The sequence below is a fragment of the Myxocyprinus asiaticus genome, chromosome 15 (assembly GCF_019703515.2).
Source record: "Myxocyprinus asiaticus isolate MX2 ecotype Aquarium Trade chromosome 15, UBuf_Myxa_2, whole genome shotgun sequence".
Taxonomy (NCBI): Eukaryota; Metazoa; Chordata; class Actinopteri; order Cypriniformes; family Catostomidae; genus Myxocyprinus; species Myxocyprinus asiaticus.
Window position 1 is genome coordinate 25,535,232 of NC_059358.1, and position 17,476 is coordinate 25,552,707.

At 43.3% G+C, this 17,476-nt stretch overlaps 1 protein-coding gene across 2 annotated transcripts in view; it reads right to left on the bottom strand.

Annotated features, from left to right (window-relative positions):
- The window catches only part of LOC127453280 (small conductance calcium-activated potassium channel protein 3-like), a 116,031-nt gene that overhangs the window by 50,609 nt on the left and 47,946 nt on the right, over positions 1-17,476 (bottom strand). The window lies entirely within an intron of this gene.

Sequence of the window (17,476 nt, forward strand, 5' to 3'; positions counted from 1 at the left end):
AACGAGCAACACCTGCAGATCGCTCACATTCAGAACTTACTGGTGGGTGTGGAAACTTGTAGCTCCTCTGAACAGGATTAAACACATTTTCTGTCAATCAGTGTTCTGGCTATTTGATTGAATGATTGTATGTGGAGACATTTTCTTTATTTTAGTTGCATGGGCAATGGAAATTCTTACTTTGATCATTTTAAAAACCCACCAAAATCATTCCAAAGTAGCCCAAATTTTGACCACACACCCAAGCATATTTCCCCCCCAACACAAATCTATTGAAAGTAGCCCAATCAATCTGGCAAGACTGCCTATCGCACATAAATCACAAAGTGTTTCTTACTTCAGATGTCTACTTCTGCATTCTCCAAACAAGGAAGCACCACTTCTTGTTGGGCGCCTCTGACACCTAGCGGCAGGCTCTGCTCATTACATTTCCGTTTTTCAACAGCTCATTTTGTTACAAGCGCAATGCATTTTACTGCCTTATATGATCAAGTCAAACAGGGGTGTGATTCCTATTCCACAGTCATGTTTATGTTTTATTACACATTCAGGCATCATTACAGTGCAGGAATTTGTATTATATGGCTCTCCGTAAATCATCAAGATGGCACCGTGTATGGCTGCCTCGATGTGTAGCTCTTCGGTTCTTTTGTTGTTTTTGTTTGTTTGTCCTGTGTTTAGTAATATTTTTCCTGGACATTTTAGTCGGAGGCACAGCTGTGTTGTTTAAACATGCTAGGAGATGCAGGTGAGGGAGACGAGCAGGCGCACTGGTCACGCTCTGTCGGCGCAGATTTCGAACAGCGCTGCCGAGCATTCATCTAGCAAATCTCCGCTCTCTTCCTAACAAAATGGACGAACTACATCTCCTCACCCGTACAAACAAGGACTTCTCAAACTCTGCTGCCTTGTGCTTCACAGAAACCTGGCTGAGTGAAACCATTCCGAACAGTGCGTTACATCTGCCGGGCTTTCAGCTGTTCAGAGCGGATTGTATCGCGGAGTTAACGGGGAAAACGAGAGTTTGGTGGAACATGAATTTACATCAATGAAAGTTGGTGTACAGATGTAACAACATTAAAGAGGATGTGCTGTCCTAATTTGGAAGCGCCCTTTATTAACTGTAAGCCATTCTACTCACCACGGGAGTTTTCCTCATTTATTCTGGTGAGTATGTATATCGCGCCAAATGCGTGTGTGAACACAGCGCTGCAACAGCTGGCTGATCAAGTCACAGACACAGAACAACAACACCCGGACTCAGTTATTATTATTCTTGGGGATTTTAACAAAGCAAATCTCACACGTGAACTGCCCAAATACAAACAGCACATTACATGCCCCACCAGAGACAGGAACATACTGGATCATTGTTACACAACAATAAAGGATGCATATCGCTCTGTCCCTAGAGCAGCTTTGGGACTCTCTGATCACTGTCTGGTTCATCTTCTTCCAACCTACAGGCAGAAATTAAAATCAACCAAGCCAGTAGTAAGGACTATAAAGAGATGGACCAATGAAGCAGAGCGGGAACTACAAGCCTGCTTTGATTGCACGGATTGGAGTGTTTTTGAGGCTGCAGCCACAGACCTGAACGAGCTCACAGATACTGTTACATCATATATCAGTTTCTGTGAGGATATGTGCATTCCTACTAGGACTTATTTAAAGTTCAACAACGACAAACCGTGGTTTACAGCAGAGCTCAGGCAGCTTCGTCAGGCCAAAGAGGATGCTTACAGAGGTGGGGATAAAGTCTTGTACAATCAGGCCAGGAACACACTGAACAAGGAAATCAGTGTGGCTAAAAGAAGATACTCTGAGAAGCTGAAAAACAAGTTTTCAGCTAATGACCCTGCATCAGTGTGGAGTGGCATGAAACAAATCACAAATTACAAGACTCCTACCCCCAACCCTGTGGTGGACCAACAACTGGCTGATGACCTGAATGTGTTCTACTGCAGGTTTGAAAGGCCCAATCTCACACCCCACACCCACTCTGACCTTCACTTCACACAAACACCAACACCTCCTGCAACCCCCCTCCTCCCCCCTCCTGCTACTCAACCTGCACTTAAGATCTGTGAAGATGATGTGAGCCGCGTCTTTCGGAAACAAAAGACGAGGAAGGCTTCAGGCCCAGATGGCGTCTCACCAGCGTGTCTTCGACCCTGTGCTAACCAGCTGGCACCCATCTTCACACAGATCTTCAATAGATCACTGGAGCAGTGTGAAGTCCCATGCTGCTTCAAACACTCAATCATTATTCCTGTCCCAAAGAAACCAAAAATCAAAGGACTTAATGACTACAGACCTGTCGCCCTGATGTCTGTGGTCATGAAATAATTTGAGAGACTGGTGTTGGCCCACCTGAAGAACATCACTGGACACTTTCTAGATCCCCTTTAATTTGCTTATCGAGCAAACAGGTTTGTGGATGATGCAGTCAACATGGGATTGCATCATATCCTGCAACATCTGAACAGACCAGGGACTTCAGTTTGGCTTTCAACATCATCATCACAGCTATACTCCAGAATAAATTACACCAACTCTCTGGTCCCACGTCTGTCTGTCAGTGGATTACCAGCTTTCTGACAGACAGGCAGCAGCTTGTGAGACAGGGGAAATTCACTTCCAGCACCTGTACAATCAGCACTGTTGCCCACCAGGAATGTGTGCTCTCCCCACTACTCTTCTCCCTTTACACCAATGACTGCATCACCAAGGACCCCTCTGTCAAGCTCCTGAAGTTTGCAGATGACACCACTGTCATCAGCCTCATCCGAGATGATGATGAGTCTGCATACAGAAGGGAGGTTGAACAGCTGGCTGTCTGGTGCAGTCAAAACAACCTTGAGCTGAACACGCTCAAAACGGTGGAGATCATTGTGGACTTTAGGAGGAACAACCCAACACTGACCCCCCACACCATTCTAAACAGCACTGTGGCAGCAGTGGAGTCATTCAGTTTCCTGGGCACTACCATCTCACAGGATCTGAAGTGGGAGACACACATTGACTCCATTGTGAAAAAGGCCCAGCAGAGGTTGTACTTCCTTCTCCAGCTGAGGAAGTTCAACCTGCCACAGGCGCTGCTGATACAGTTCTACTCAGCGATCATTGAGTCTGTCCTCTGCACTTCAATAACCGTCTGGTTTGGTTCAGCTATGAAATCAGACATCAGAAGACTACAAAGGACAATTCGGACTGCTGAGAGGATTATTGGTTGCCCCCTGACCCCCCTTCAAGAACTATACACTTCCAGATTGAGGACAAAGGCTGGAAAAATCACTCTGGACCCCATTCACCCAACCAACTACCTTTTTGAACTGTTGCCTTCTGGCCGATGCTTCAGAGCTCTGAGCACCAGAACCATCAGGCACAGGAACAGTTTTTTCCCTCAGGCTATCCATCTCATGAACAGTTATATTGCCCCATTGAGCAATAACTATGTGCAATACACAGTTTAGTCTTTTTTATATTTATCCAACACATCCAACCTCTTCTGCCATTTCATTCCTCTGAAAAAAAAAACATTTGCACTGTACATAACAGATTTGTATTTGGCACTGTACATAACAGATTTGTATTAGATTTGCACTACGTATGTGTATGTGTGTATGTATGTATGTATGTATGTGTGTGTCTGTACGTATGTGTATAATAATTTTTTATTATCATCTATGTCTTGCTGCTGTTTTTGTATTGTTTTTGTATTGTTGTACACTGGAAGCTCCTGTCACCAAGACAAATTCCTTGTATGTGTAAGCATACTTGGCAATAAAGCTGATTCTGATTCTGATTTATTCTTTTATCACTGTTCAGACCATGTTTCAATCAATGGGGACTTTCTAAAGATTGGGGCTTTATCAATGTTACAAATTTCAAAACTCATTACTGAGTTTAACAACTATGTTAGTCTAACTACATAAAATTGTATTTTAAGTATCAGTGCATTTCAGTCTTTGCTCTGTTCACTTTTAATGTGCTCGTGGTAGGGGGAGTTACATTTAGTAGCAAGTAAGTAAGGTTTTGTTTACTCATTGGATAAACCTGTGCCGGATTAGTTTTTTCAGTGTTCAAATTTCAAAAGCTCATTATTTCAGTTCTGCTACAGTTAATTTTCCATATCTGCTGGAAAGACATAAGCTTCCTCATAATGCTTTCGATGTTATTTCTACAACTATGTTTGCCAAAACGCATTATTATTTTGAAGTTACCAATGCATTTTGCTCTCCGCTCCTTTCACTGTAAATATATTTGCGGTCAGGGCAGCTTACATTTAGCAGCATGTAAGCAAGATTTGTTCACTCTTGGTTAGAACCGTGCCGGATTAGCGTTTCTTGCAAAGCAGATACGAAAAGCATTACAAGCATTGGTTACTCTTTTCAAGGGTATTGCACAACCAATGCCCTCCATCCCTTCATGTATCATAAGATTTGGTTATCCTTTCAAGGATATTGCACAATCAAATGCTCGCCCAACTCAGGGCTTAAATATAGCATTGGTTACTCTTTTCAAGGGTATTGCACAACCAATGTCCCCCTCCCTTTCATGTGTCATAAACATTGGTTACTCTTTTCAAGGGTATTGCACAACCAAATGTTCGCCAAATTCAGGGCTCATATATATCATAAGTGTGGTTACTCTTGTCAAGGGTATTGCACAACCAAATGCTCACCCAAGTCAGGGCTCTAATGCATCAAACATCACAACCGATGCTCCCCTCCCTTTTTCCTCATGGCATTGCTATCCTTTTCAAAGGTATTGCACAAACAATGCTCCCCCAACCCCCATCATAAACGATGCTCCCCTCCCTCTTTTCCTCATAGCATTGTAATCTTTTCACTGGACCGTCAGACAGGGGCTTATGCCAGACTTTACTTTATTATTTTATTGTTCATTAATAAATTGTCATTCCCATTATGCTATGCTGTTCCGAGTCTTTCTGATAGAAATAAACAGAACATTTTAGAATTTTGAAAATTTGAAAACAAATAAATATTATGACTTAAAATCTATAAGATTCTATTTCCAGGTCACTAATCAAATATGCAAACTTGGAATTTTGAGCATGTTAACTGTGCAAAAAATCAAATATCCTTGCTTTCATCGAAGCACACAAGACGCTCATTGGAACATCTTGGTTACTTTCATAACCTCCATTCCCTGATGGAGGGAACGAGACGTTGTGTCGATGTAGTGACACTAGGGGTCGCCCTTGGGAGCCCCAAACACCTCTGATCTTTGAAAAAGGCCAATGGGAATTGGCGAGTGGAATTTGCATGCCACTCCCCCAGACATACAGGTATAAAAGGAGCTGGCTCGCAACCACTCATTCAGGTTTTGTGCTGAGGAGCCGAGACAGGGTCCCGGCTATTTCAGCGGGTAGTTCAGTGTTGTGGCACGGATCAACACGTGCTTGCCCTGGATCAATGGCCAAAGCCTACGCAAGGCGAGCAATACCGGCAGCAACTCGAGGCAGTTGATATGCCAATGCAGTCGCAGCCCTGTCCAGGAGCCCACGGCTGCGTGCCCATTGCACACGGCACCCCAGCCACGCTCTGAAACGTCTGTCGTACTTGCACTAAGGGGACCCCTGCAAGGTCCATCCAAGGGCTGAGCAAGTGGTGGCAGATCGGCATGATGACCACGCGATGTGTGCCGTGGCACCATGCCCATCTCGGGACTCAAGTCTTAAGTCAGTGCTGGAGGGGTCTCATATGCATCAACCCCGCCGAACCACCGCCGAGGACGCCATATGCCCCAGGAGCCTTTGAAATTGCTTCAGTGGGACCGCCGTTCTCTGCCTGAACGACTTCAGGAAGTTCAGCACCGACTGCGTGCGCTCGCTCGTGAGGCGCGACATCATAGAGACTGAGTCTAACTCATCCCGAGAAAAGAGATGCTCTGAACTGGGGAGAGCTTGCTCTTTTCCCAATTGACCTGAAGACCCAACTGGCTGAGGTGCCTGAGCACCAGGTCCCTGGACCACACAACATGTCTCAAGAGTGAGCTAGAATCAGCCAGTTGTCGAGATAATTGAGGATACGGATGCCCACTTCCCTTAACGGGGCAAGGGCTGCCTCTGCGACTTCTGTGAAGACGCCAGGCGACAGGGACAGACCGAAGGGGAGGACCTTGTGCTGGTTTGCCCGGCCCTCGAAGGCGAACCGCAGAAAGGGCCTGTGCCGAGGCAAAACGGAGACGTGGAAATACGTGTCCTTCAGGTCTACCACCGCGAACCAATCTTGATGCCGGACGCTCACCAAAATGCGTTCCTGCATCAGCATCTTGAACGGGAGTCTGTGCAAGGCCTGTTTCAGTACTTGCAGTTCCAAGATTGGCCGCAACCCACCGCCTTTCTTTGGTACAATGAAGTAGAGGCTGTAGAAACCTTTCTTCATCTCGGCTGGAGGGACAGGCTCTATCGCATCTTTCCACAGAAGGGTCGTGATCTCTGCACGCAGGGCAGCAGCATTCTCGCCCTTCAATGAGGCGAAATGGACGCCGCTGAACCCGGGCGGGCGCCTGGCGAACTGAATCACAAAGCCGAGTTGGATGGTCCTGGCCAGCCATCGCGATGGGTTGGAGAGTGCTAGCCACGCCTCCAACCTCTGGGCGAGGGACCCAAGGGGACAATCGCATCTGACATACCTGCGGGTGGGGCCTCGTGGCAGGGCGGAGCAGGAGGCGCCATGTTGAGGGGGCTCGGATCCCAAGCTCGTGGCTCTGCTGAGTCTGGAGACATCAAAGCACTTACCTCACTCCGGGTACCCACCATAGGACCGGTCAGCAACGGGGGAGGAGGGGAACCATGATCCGTCACAACTGCCTGGGCGTGGGTGTGTGAGTGCCGCAGCTGGGTGCGCAGGGGCGGGGGGCCCGGCGATCGTGATAGCCATGGCTGTAAACACCAGGTGTGTGACCCAGGGAATGAGGAAACTGCTCTTTTTTTGAAAATGTAGGTACTGCAGCCCCTCGGGCATGCGGCGAAAGGCAACAAAAGATTCTTCTCCCAGCCCTCCGGGGATGGAGTGGTCTGTTCACCACCTCCAGGCCTCTAGCGGGTCTCCATGTCCCTGGGTCGCCCATCTCAGGGGCACTTAGAAGCCTTCCTAGGGTTCTTGGTGGCAGGCCGTGAGACGGGGGCATCTACATCCTGCGGGGGGCTCTATGCCAGGGCCGGGGCTGTGGCAGAGCCGGTGTCATTGCTGCAGGGGGACGCCCCTGGTGACGAGCAGACGAGTTGTGGGATCTTGATCCACGCCAGGGCAGGATGTGTTCGATGGCCTCTGTCTGCTTCTTAACTGGTGAGAACTGCTGGCCAAAGTCCTCGACGGTGTCACCGAATTGGCCAACCTGGGAGATGGGGGCGTCAAGGAACCGTACCTTGTCAGCCTCCCTCATCTCGACCAAGTTGAGCCATAGGTGGCACTCCTGGACCACCAAGGTGTTCGAGTGCAGCTCCTGCATCAGTCCCGGGTCAGAACTACCCTCGTGCAGTTCTCTCAGCGCCTTGTCTTGGTGCACCTGCAGGAGAGCCATGGTGTGCAGAGCAGAGGCGGCCTGTCCAGCAGCACTGCAAGCCTTAGTCGCCAGTGACGACGTGAACTTACAGGCCCTGGACGGGAGTCTCGGTCGGTTCCACCAGGTGGCGGCGTGTTGCAGGCACTGGTGCACCACAACCGACTTGCCCAGTTGGGGAATCACTGAGTACCCCCCAGCAGCCCCACCATTGAGGGTAGTGAGAGCGGAGGAGCTCAGAGATCGGGTTCGGGCAGTGAAAGATGCCTGCCACGATTTCGTGAGCTCCTCATGCACCTCCGGGAAGAATGGGACCAGGGCGGGGTTCAGGGCAGGGTGGAGGGTCCCACTCCAGCCTGACGCTCACAGCCGCCCGGGCAAGCATGGCCGCCAACTACGCGTTGGCCTCAAACTGGGCGACTGCACCCGAAGGTGGGGGCCCAGCCGAGTCCTCAATGTCAGACTGGACCAGCCCGCTCTCCGATGCTGCGATCGAGAGCTCATCCTCTTCACGAGCCCCGAATGAGACCGCGAACTCGCCCTGAGGTGAGCTGCTGATCTCATCCCAGAACTCAACCAGGGCAAACAAGCGTACTGGGGAATGGGAGGTCCGTGGGAGGTTACCAGGTGGAACGGCTCCCATTGGGGTCCCCATATCGCCCCCAGCGCTAACTGATGTGGCCTCATACTCGTAGGTTGAAGGACCAGGGCTGGGAGTGGCTGGAGTGGCTTTTCCCTTTAAGAAGGAAAGCCGCGACCGCAACGTTGCCATGGTCATGCTCTCACAGTGAGAGTATGAGCCATCCATGAGCACTGTCTCAGCGTGTCTGAGCCCAGACACGCGAGGCAGTGATCATGACCCTCAGAGGCGGGGAGGTAACGACCGCAACCAGGAAATATACACAGACGGAAAGTCATCTTTAAAAAGATGCTCTCTGTCAATGCCACTCTTTTAGAGAAAATATACTCTTTTAGGCTGTCGAAGCGCCCAGGGGCGTTCTCTGCACTCAATCGGTGCACGAGGGGGAGAAACCGCTGTAATGCGCCATAAATCCAACAGCAGGCAGAGGTGAATGGACTGGCAGAGAAATTCAGCTCGCTGAAACACAACCGCTTGGCTCCGAAGAAAAAATTTGAATGAGTGGTTGCGAGCCAGCTCCTTTTATACCTGTATGCCCGGGGGAGTCGCATGCAAAATCCACTCGCCAATTTCCATTGGCCTTTTCTCAATGATCAGAGGTGTTTGGGGCTCCCAAGGGCGACCCCTAGTGTCACTACATCGACACAACGTCGAGTGAGTGACAGATAGGGAACTTCAGGTTTTGCACAAACGTGGACTTCATGCCAGCTCAAGTGCATTAAAAAAGGTGGGCATCCTAAAAAATTCTGACATTATGCTATCCATGTAAATTGTCTGATTCAACTTTTCACTCAAATAGTTATGCTAATAATACACTTCTTAATGTAAAAGAGAATGTGTATTATTTTTTTAATCCCCTTTTAGCTTTTGCAGTTCACCTAGATAGTGACAAATTAATTTTTAAAGGTGTAAATATTCCATATAGTCTCTCAATTAATATGAGATCATAAAAACTCCATGCATGATAATTATAAAATAATGTAAAAATTGTTTTAGATTAACAATAGCATGTCACTCTGCAGGGCATTTCTGTAACTGCTTGACATGTCATGTCAACTACCAAAACACCATATTTGCAAAATTTGGTGGAAACTATGGTGTAACAAAGCTTCACACAGGGAGAGGAGGACACAGGGAACCGGGTTTCTTCGGTCTCAGGTAAGACTTTTTAATTGTCAACTTTCTGAGCTTATAGCTTCACAGTATCTCATTAGCTTTACATTAACTCTTTAGCTTCACATTAACACACCAACTAAGCGGGACTCTAGATCTCTGGCTCTCTCTCTCGATCTGGCACTGGCATCGTCCTTTTATGCCGCTCTCCCCAATCTCACTACAATTAGAGTCAGGTGTTAGTCATAATTTGGCTCAGGAGTATGCACCCTTTCCGCTCTCTCTCTCCCTCGACGGACGCACAACCACGCCCCCATGATACATTTAGGCACACAAAATTTTATTTATTAACTACCTGCAAAATTCCTCATGAATACAATAATTTATTATTTTGTTGTGTCAGGAACCTAATACATGAACTCAGCTGTACTGCATGTTAAGTCTCTAGGGACCAAACAGCTTAAAGCTCATCACAAAAACCACTCAAGCAAAACATTTCCAGAATCAATCCAACCTTGAACTAAAGATAATTATTAAATTGGCTTCAAGTAATGCTGGTGATTCACCAATTTTTTTTAATGGGTCTTAGCAAAAGCAGCACAGCTATGAATCATTTTTAATATGGCTCTTCCAAGGGCCAAGCAGTACACAAACTTTAGCCAAGGATAAAGGGCCTGTTCACTCTGGGTAATTAATGCACTCTCACATTAACACATACACTTGAGTTCAAACAATACCTTAGACGGCCTTTCAACCATACTGGCAAACTATTAAATGCACAGTAATTGTAAACATGCAGAGACTTTACTGCTCTTCAGTGAAGTTGAATTTTGCTGAATTGCAAATACAAATAAAATTGATCCATTGATAGATTCACTCAAGTCTGTGTATTTTACAGGAATTAAAGAGCCAATGAAATGGCTTGACAAAGGCAGTTCTCTGTCCTTTGTTAAAGCATTTCCTCTGGCAACAGGAAGTTTGGGTGGGATATTTCGAAGAGCCTTTTCCTTTTTTAAAATAGCCAATAGGCTTTAGTTACATCACAGCCATGAACTATGATTTGTTACTGACATTCTCATCCTAGAGAACATTTGATTGGACAAAAAAAATCAGTGTAGTGCAACATGAGTCATCAACATTTTTGGTCTGTTTTCCCAGAAGATATAGTAAATTTAAATGTGTAAATCTGCTGAAAGTTACTTTTGTCAGCTTTTAGGAGTTTACCAGAATTAGATGGCTTCGAAGCTAATAGACATGTACAAAAAGCCACAAAATAAAACAAAACAATTCACGGTGCCCTTATAGGTGCACTCTCAGGAATCGTTTGTATGTTGTTTGGACTTACACTGACACCTAGGGGCCTGGATGTAGCGCCATTCAAAATCAATATTTTTCAGTTTCAGATGCCATTGTTGAAATACACTATTCACTGTCAGTCATGATTACTTTAATCCATGAGTGTACGCATAAAAACAGGGTGGTTACTGAGATTAAGCAAGTAGTTTTTGGCTGGTCATGTGATCCTAACATGGCAGCCCATATGAGGAAACCCTCTCCATGTAGATTAAAACAGCTTTTATAAAGTTACTGATATGACTGTAGTTTTAATCTCATGTGAGTGATCATGATTTTATACATATATTTCAAAATCACAATTCATTTTTTTAGGAGTAAAACTTTTTTAATGAGAAAAAAGCACCTTTAAAGGTGCAGTGTGTGTAATGATGAGTCAGCGGAGTCGAGATCCATGTGCAGTTTTAATACCAGTTAATGTAATAATACAGACAGGCAGGGGTCAATCACCAGCAACAGTAACATCCAAGGTAGTCCAGAGAGGTAGTTAATAAACAGGCAAGAGGTCAGGGCAGGCAGCAGACAATCACAGGTTATATCCAGGTAAACAAGGCAGCAAAAGTAGGCAAACAGCAACGGGTCAAAACAGGGTAAACAGTCCAGGATCATACACGGGTAATGTAACAAACTCAGAGAATGCTCAGAAATGTCAGCCAGGGCAAAACAAGACTTTGCCCTGACAGGGAGTGAGAGTGAGTCTTAAATAGCTGATTAATGAGAAACAGGTGAGCAGGTAATCAGTGCCAGGTATGGGGATAATGGAGTTCAGAGAGTTAAAGTCAATACTCGGGTGATGGAGCCCTCTGGTGGCGAGCGGGAGGAACTACAGAGGCGGGATTCATGACAGTATGTAAGATTCAGAAACCCTTGTTATTAATGACACCTGTGGCCATTAAGTGAACTGCAGCCAGCTACCTGTTGCTCGTGCTCGCGCTCGTGCACACACTCCATAGGGACGCGAGCATCGACCAAAACAATTACGTAACATACAAATAGGCTGAATGTGATTCACCGGCATCATGCTGACAGATGAGGTAAAATCATTAAAATTACACAGTTATGATTGTTTTACTACAAACTTTGAGACTATATATTATATTTGACTCTCCAGTGCTGGAACAGGGCTAAAACAAAGTGTGGATATAGGTCTGGCTATGCGAGACTGTAGGTAATAATTTTTCTTTGCATGATACATTGACTGCATTTATACGATAGCCTATGTTGGCATTAGTTAGCTAGCCAGCTTTATCAATAGCTGTTAGCTAAATTTGGTGGATGATGACAGTAGCTGTTTATAAAATAAACTGTACATTATATGTTGACAATTCAGTATTGATGTGATTCCATCTGATATGGAATATCGATGCGCTATTGTTTTATAATAATAGAATGTATATATTTTCTGTATAACCAAGTTACGTTACACTAATGAATGCGTCTTTTTGCATTATCTTGAAAATTGTCTAGCATTCATTTCAGGTGTTATTGTAGTTTACCTTGCTGAATAATTACAGATTAACATTGTTTATGTATGTGTCATGTGTATGACTTTTAGTATAAAGAGAAGATCGTTGAAATTATTTGAAAGTTACAAAGCAAGGTAGCTTGCAATTCGTCAGCGTTAGCAGGCAAGATCAAGTTAGCTAAAATTACACAGATCAATCCTTATGGCACTATATTTCACATGCTTTGAAGTTATGTAAGCTTATCTGTCCAATAAGAAGAATGTCAATTAAGGGTCAGTTTTGATCCCCAAAACCGAACAAAGGTTCCTCCAGGAATCAAATGCCCTGCCGATGTTTACTCTAGTTTTCGCTTGACCACGATCACGTTCCCGCTTAACCAGACTGGATTCAGTAGATAAATGTTTTTTTTTTTGGCTTACTTGGAGTTTGTGTAGGAGTCAGTGTTGTGCTGGGAGCTGGACGTTTGCTGGATTCCATCTCTAAGATAACATTACCTAGTGTTGCAGTTTGTTGTCACTGTTGAATAGTGGAAGAGAAGCGATTACTGTCTGAGGCAAGGCTCTCGGGAGCGCGCATAAACGTCACATCCTTTGGATTTTCCTGGCAAAAGCGACCCGCTCCCTTCGCATGAAAATCAGTCTACAGGCTTTAATAGGCAACCTAGGAAGTCCGGGAAGGGCTCATTTTTGAAGTTGCGTTACAAGCCGTTCACACATTGGCAAAAAAAAAGGCAAATATTACATGAAAATTGTTACATATTGCACCTTTAAGGAGTCAGATTTTGTCATTTGTATACAGTTTTAGATTGGTAGCTTTGTAATACTGATTTGGGAATAAATGGCTAAAGAGGGACAAGGGAATACTAATTCTACTCTATTTATTCTCTCTCTCTCTCTCTCTCTCTCTCTCTCTGATTTTAAAGTGATACTCAAAAGATGCCTAATCAACACCAACCCACCGCATATTTTTATCTCCTTTAAACCACGTTGAACACACACAAACACACACGGGAAACAAACACACACACACTCACAGTCTCGGTCTAGGAAAGAGCTGTTGGAGTCTGACACATAGGAAGGGAGTCTCATCACAAGTGAAACATGCACACAGGCCTAACTGTACATAAGAATCTTCTCAATCCAGCTAAATGAATGGAAAACACTCATTACAACAAACATAAACATACTGTAACACTCACTTCTAAACACATATTGTCTAAAAAAGTTGGAACAAAACTAGTGCGAGGGCTATAATATAGGTGTGTGTGTGTGTGTGTGTGTGTGTGTGAGTGTGTGTGTATCAACGGCAGCTTAAAAGTGCCTGAAGCAGTCAAACAATTCACAGACTCACAGAGGGAGCACGGGAAGGTTGAATGAAGGTAAAAATCTAACATGAGAAAGAAAGAAAGAAAAAGAAAGAGAGAGAGAGAGAGGGCAGCAACATAACATCTAAGGGCAAAATAGAGACAGACAGATATAAAGAGCAGAAAGCCAGAGGGTGATGCAGGCAGAGCGTAGGGAATGGGTGTAAAAAATAACACAGTGTGAGAGAAAGCACACAATGAAATGAGTTGAGCAGAGAGAGAAGGAGAAAGAAAGAGAGGAAGAGGCTTAAAGGGATAGTCCACCCCAAATTGAAAATTCTCTCATAATTTACTCACCCTCATGCCATCCCAAATATGTATGACTGTTTGCATGTGTGAGCTTGTAATACTCTGTTACATAAATGTGTGAACTGATTTCACTGTTAAATGGAACACACACCACACATGTGCTAGTTCCACAGTTCATACGAGGGCTAAATTGTAGGCTTAAAGTCAACATGATGAAATGTCTGCAACCCATTTGACTTCCATAATGTACTTTTGAGTGAAACAATATTCAATAAAAAAATTTGTAAACTAAGCGGGACTTGAGTTTATCCATCAAGAATTGATTGGATCATGGAAAGTAGCGCTACATACTGGAATGGAGACATGTGGGAGGAAGGGAGAGGTAGAAATAGGTAACGTAGTTGGTATCGTCAGCCGAAAAGTGAAGACGCTTCAAAGACGGTGAAAGTTATTCCAATTTGATGAAGGATTACAAATAATTTTTTGTTTATTTTTTTTTGGGAATAGTGTGAACTGATGAATTGTTCACAAAAACATGTAACCAAGAATGTGTATTAAGGAATTATACAGGGTCAATTTACAGTGAGCGAGTTAAGTTAACTCCATCTTTATTACATTATTTAATTTGAGGGACATTAATGTTCACCATTTAATTTCATATCATTTACTTTCTTTCTTGCTGCCTCTTTAACTTTCTATCTGTGTTTAGAGTATGGAAGTCACGTGTTTGTGGGTCCTATTTTACCTACATTATGGGTATCAAATGTCACCACAAGGATAGTATAACCTGAAATCTCCTGCAATGCGGGAACCACAGCTTAAAGGCTTAATTAAATGTACTAAAAATGAAATCTCAAAATGCAAAATGGTTTCAGTGAGGAGATGGGGATAAAAAAGAAAAATACCATTAGTACTGTGTGTGTGATTAGACTTCTGTTGAAGATGCAGTGGATTTTTCATGTAGCTATTCACTGATAAAAGACACATGCCCCTTTTTTAAGTAACTGACAAACCCTCACAAAACGACTCTTATACTGTGTCTTGACTAGATACCATGTGGCAAGTCTCCAGTGACAAGCAATTTCTCTGTCCACACTAAAGGTCAAAATGTTGAACTAAAATTGATGGTGGATGGCGCCAAAAGCGAGTTGTATTTTTAGTTGTAAATGATGTAATACGGTCAATGAGAATGCATATTTTATTAACCCTACTCCCAAACCCAGATCCCAACCATAAACCTAACCATCAGTGGAGTAAAAATAAGAGCAAAAATGCAAATTCCGTGGGACCAGAACCCATGTCTTGCTATCATTAGTGCCACAGAGAAAGGTGAACACATTTTAATTGATGTAAAACTGTCTAATGGGTTTGGGGTGGGGTGGTTAGTTATTCAGCTGTAGGGGGTTAATTTCAGGCAATTGTCGATTTCCATTGTAATCATGTTGAACAGTTATGAGGAGGGAGATTTTGATCAAAATGAAATCAAATTCCATACTTAAGATTAAATGGAAGAAATTGCTTTTATGACTTCTCGCTTAACTGCATCTCGCCTGGTTAGGACAGACACAAACAGCCCCAAAAATATCTGTTAAATGTACCAAAAAAAATTTGCACATGAGAGAGAAAGGCGGGGAGTTTCAAAGGAGTCTGAAGATTGTAAGTATAGTCTTATGTGTTTGAGTGTTTGAGAGAGAGTGTGTTTGTGGTTCTCTGACACACTAAGCGATACAGAGCAGATGTGAGTGACTTTACAGCGCTAACCCCCTATTAGCATAATGCTAATGAGCACATGCTCTTGCTGAGGGCACGGCCTAAAACAACACTGCTCATCTGTTCATTATGCCACACTTATAGGGAAAGGGGGGTAAAGTAAACATCATGCTAAAAACATCAAAAACAGAGAAATTTTGAAAGCAAGATAGGACCAACAGAGCTGAGATATTCTTCTAAAAATCTTAATTTGTGTTCTTCTGAAGAAAGAAAGTCATACACATCTGGGATGACATGAGAGTGAATAAATGATAAGATAATTTTCATTTTTGGCTGAACTATGCCTTTAAGTAATATTACACCCTTGAGCTTCGATGATAATTAAATTGGACCATACAAAGGCAAATTTACTTTATTTAAAAATACTTTATCCATCAAGACGGTCTTTCTCCATCACTTGCTGAAATATTATTAGCTATATAATTAAGTGCCCCTAATTAAATTTTTAATGCAGTTTAATTTGTTATTCATATTATAATGATGAACATGCCGTGGTTTGTTATACGCGTACTCTGAGAGTGCTGTATGCATGGGGGTCAGTTTAGCAGCATCGGTTATGCAGACTAGTACCTGATATGGGCTACATTTAAAATGTCATGTGAAGAACCTTGCAAAAAAAATCAATCAGATTTAAGTAGAAAATCTAATTTGGGTCAAATTCTGCTGCGGTGTGAAAGTAGCCAAAAATATATTTATAGTATATGCCATTGTACTGAATGATAACAATATTCATGTACCATGGTAATTACATGGTACTCCAAGGTACTTCAAAGAATACCATGATACTACCGTGGTATTTGTCAAAAAAAACAAAGCAATTCCAGGGTACTTAGATACTTTTTTGTTAGGTTTGGTAAGTTAACAATACACAAATATGGTCAGACCCAGTGTTCCCCATTAACTACCTAGAATGTGGTGGCCCACCACAGTCTAATTTGTCTTGCCACAGTTTCATAATGAACTGAAAACATGTGCTGTAGGTGCGCATGCTCTCTCACACACACACACACACACACACACACACACACACACACACGCACGCACACACTGGAACCAATTATCTAACGTTAACATTATGACCAGTGGCTCTGACAACGTAACTATTTTCAGCATCTGAGGAGCAAGTTCAACACAGGTAACCACTTTTGCTTCATTTCATTGATGGCTCACAGGGCTCGACATTAATGCTTGTTCGCTTGTCCAGGGCAAGTGAATTTTTGAAGGGGCAAATAAAATTATCTTTCACTTGCCCGATGGGACAAGCAGACTGATTAAAACGTCAAAACAAAAAATAACCAGCTATATTTGTGATAGCCTAGGCCTGTCACTTATTAGAAAGTTCATATTCTTCTTCTGCTGTTGAAAGTAATCAAGAGCATGTAATTTAATAATTCTCTGTGATTTAGTAACAGCTGCACCCTGTTTGATTGACAGGCAGCGTATGTTTGTGTGCTGAACATGCGCGTTTTCCGAAAATGCTTGCGCTAATGTGCACCTGAACGGTCAAATACATTTCAAAATTCCGCCAAAATGCCAGTCTTGGTGAGGTATTCATGCAAACACATGGACATAAACAGCGGATTAAAAAAAAGCGGATTTGTATTAAAATGTCTGACTTGTAAGTATAAATGTAAGCTAATAGACCTGCTGCTGTCTTGTGTGTCATTATAATAATCAAACAACCATAACAAGAAAACACTCACTGCTCTTGACTGGGCAAATTTAGTAGCTTTAAAAAGTATTAATGTATTTTAATCATACAGTGAAGACCAGTAGTAGTTTTATGTTTCATTTCATTCTGAATGTTTATTTGAATACTTGATAGCCTACTGCTGTTAAAAACTTTTAAAGCTGTAAAAAAAAAAAAAAAAAAAAAAAAAAAACTTAATTTGTATTTTTTTGTTCTATTATTTTTCATTTATTCTACTCATTGCTGTTTTTTATTGTTATTTTATTACTGACTGTTTACTAGTCTTGAATAATTACTAA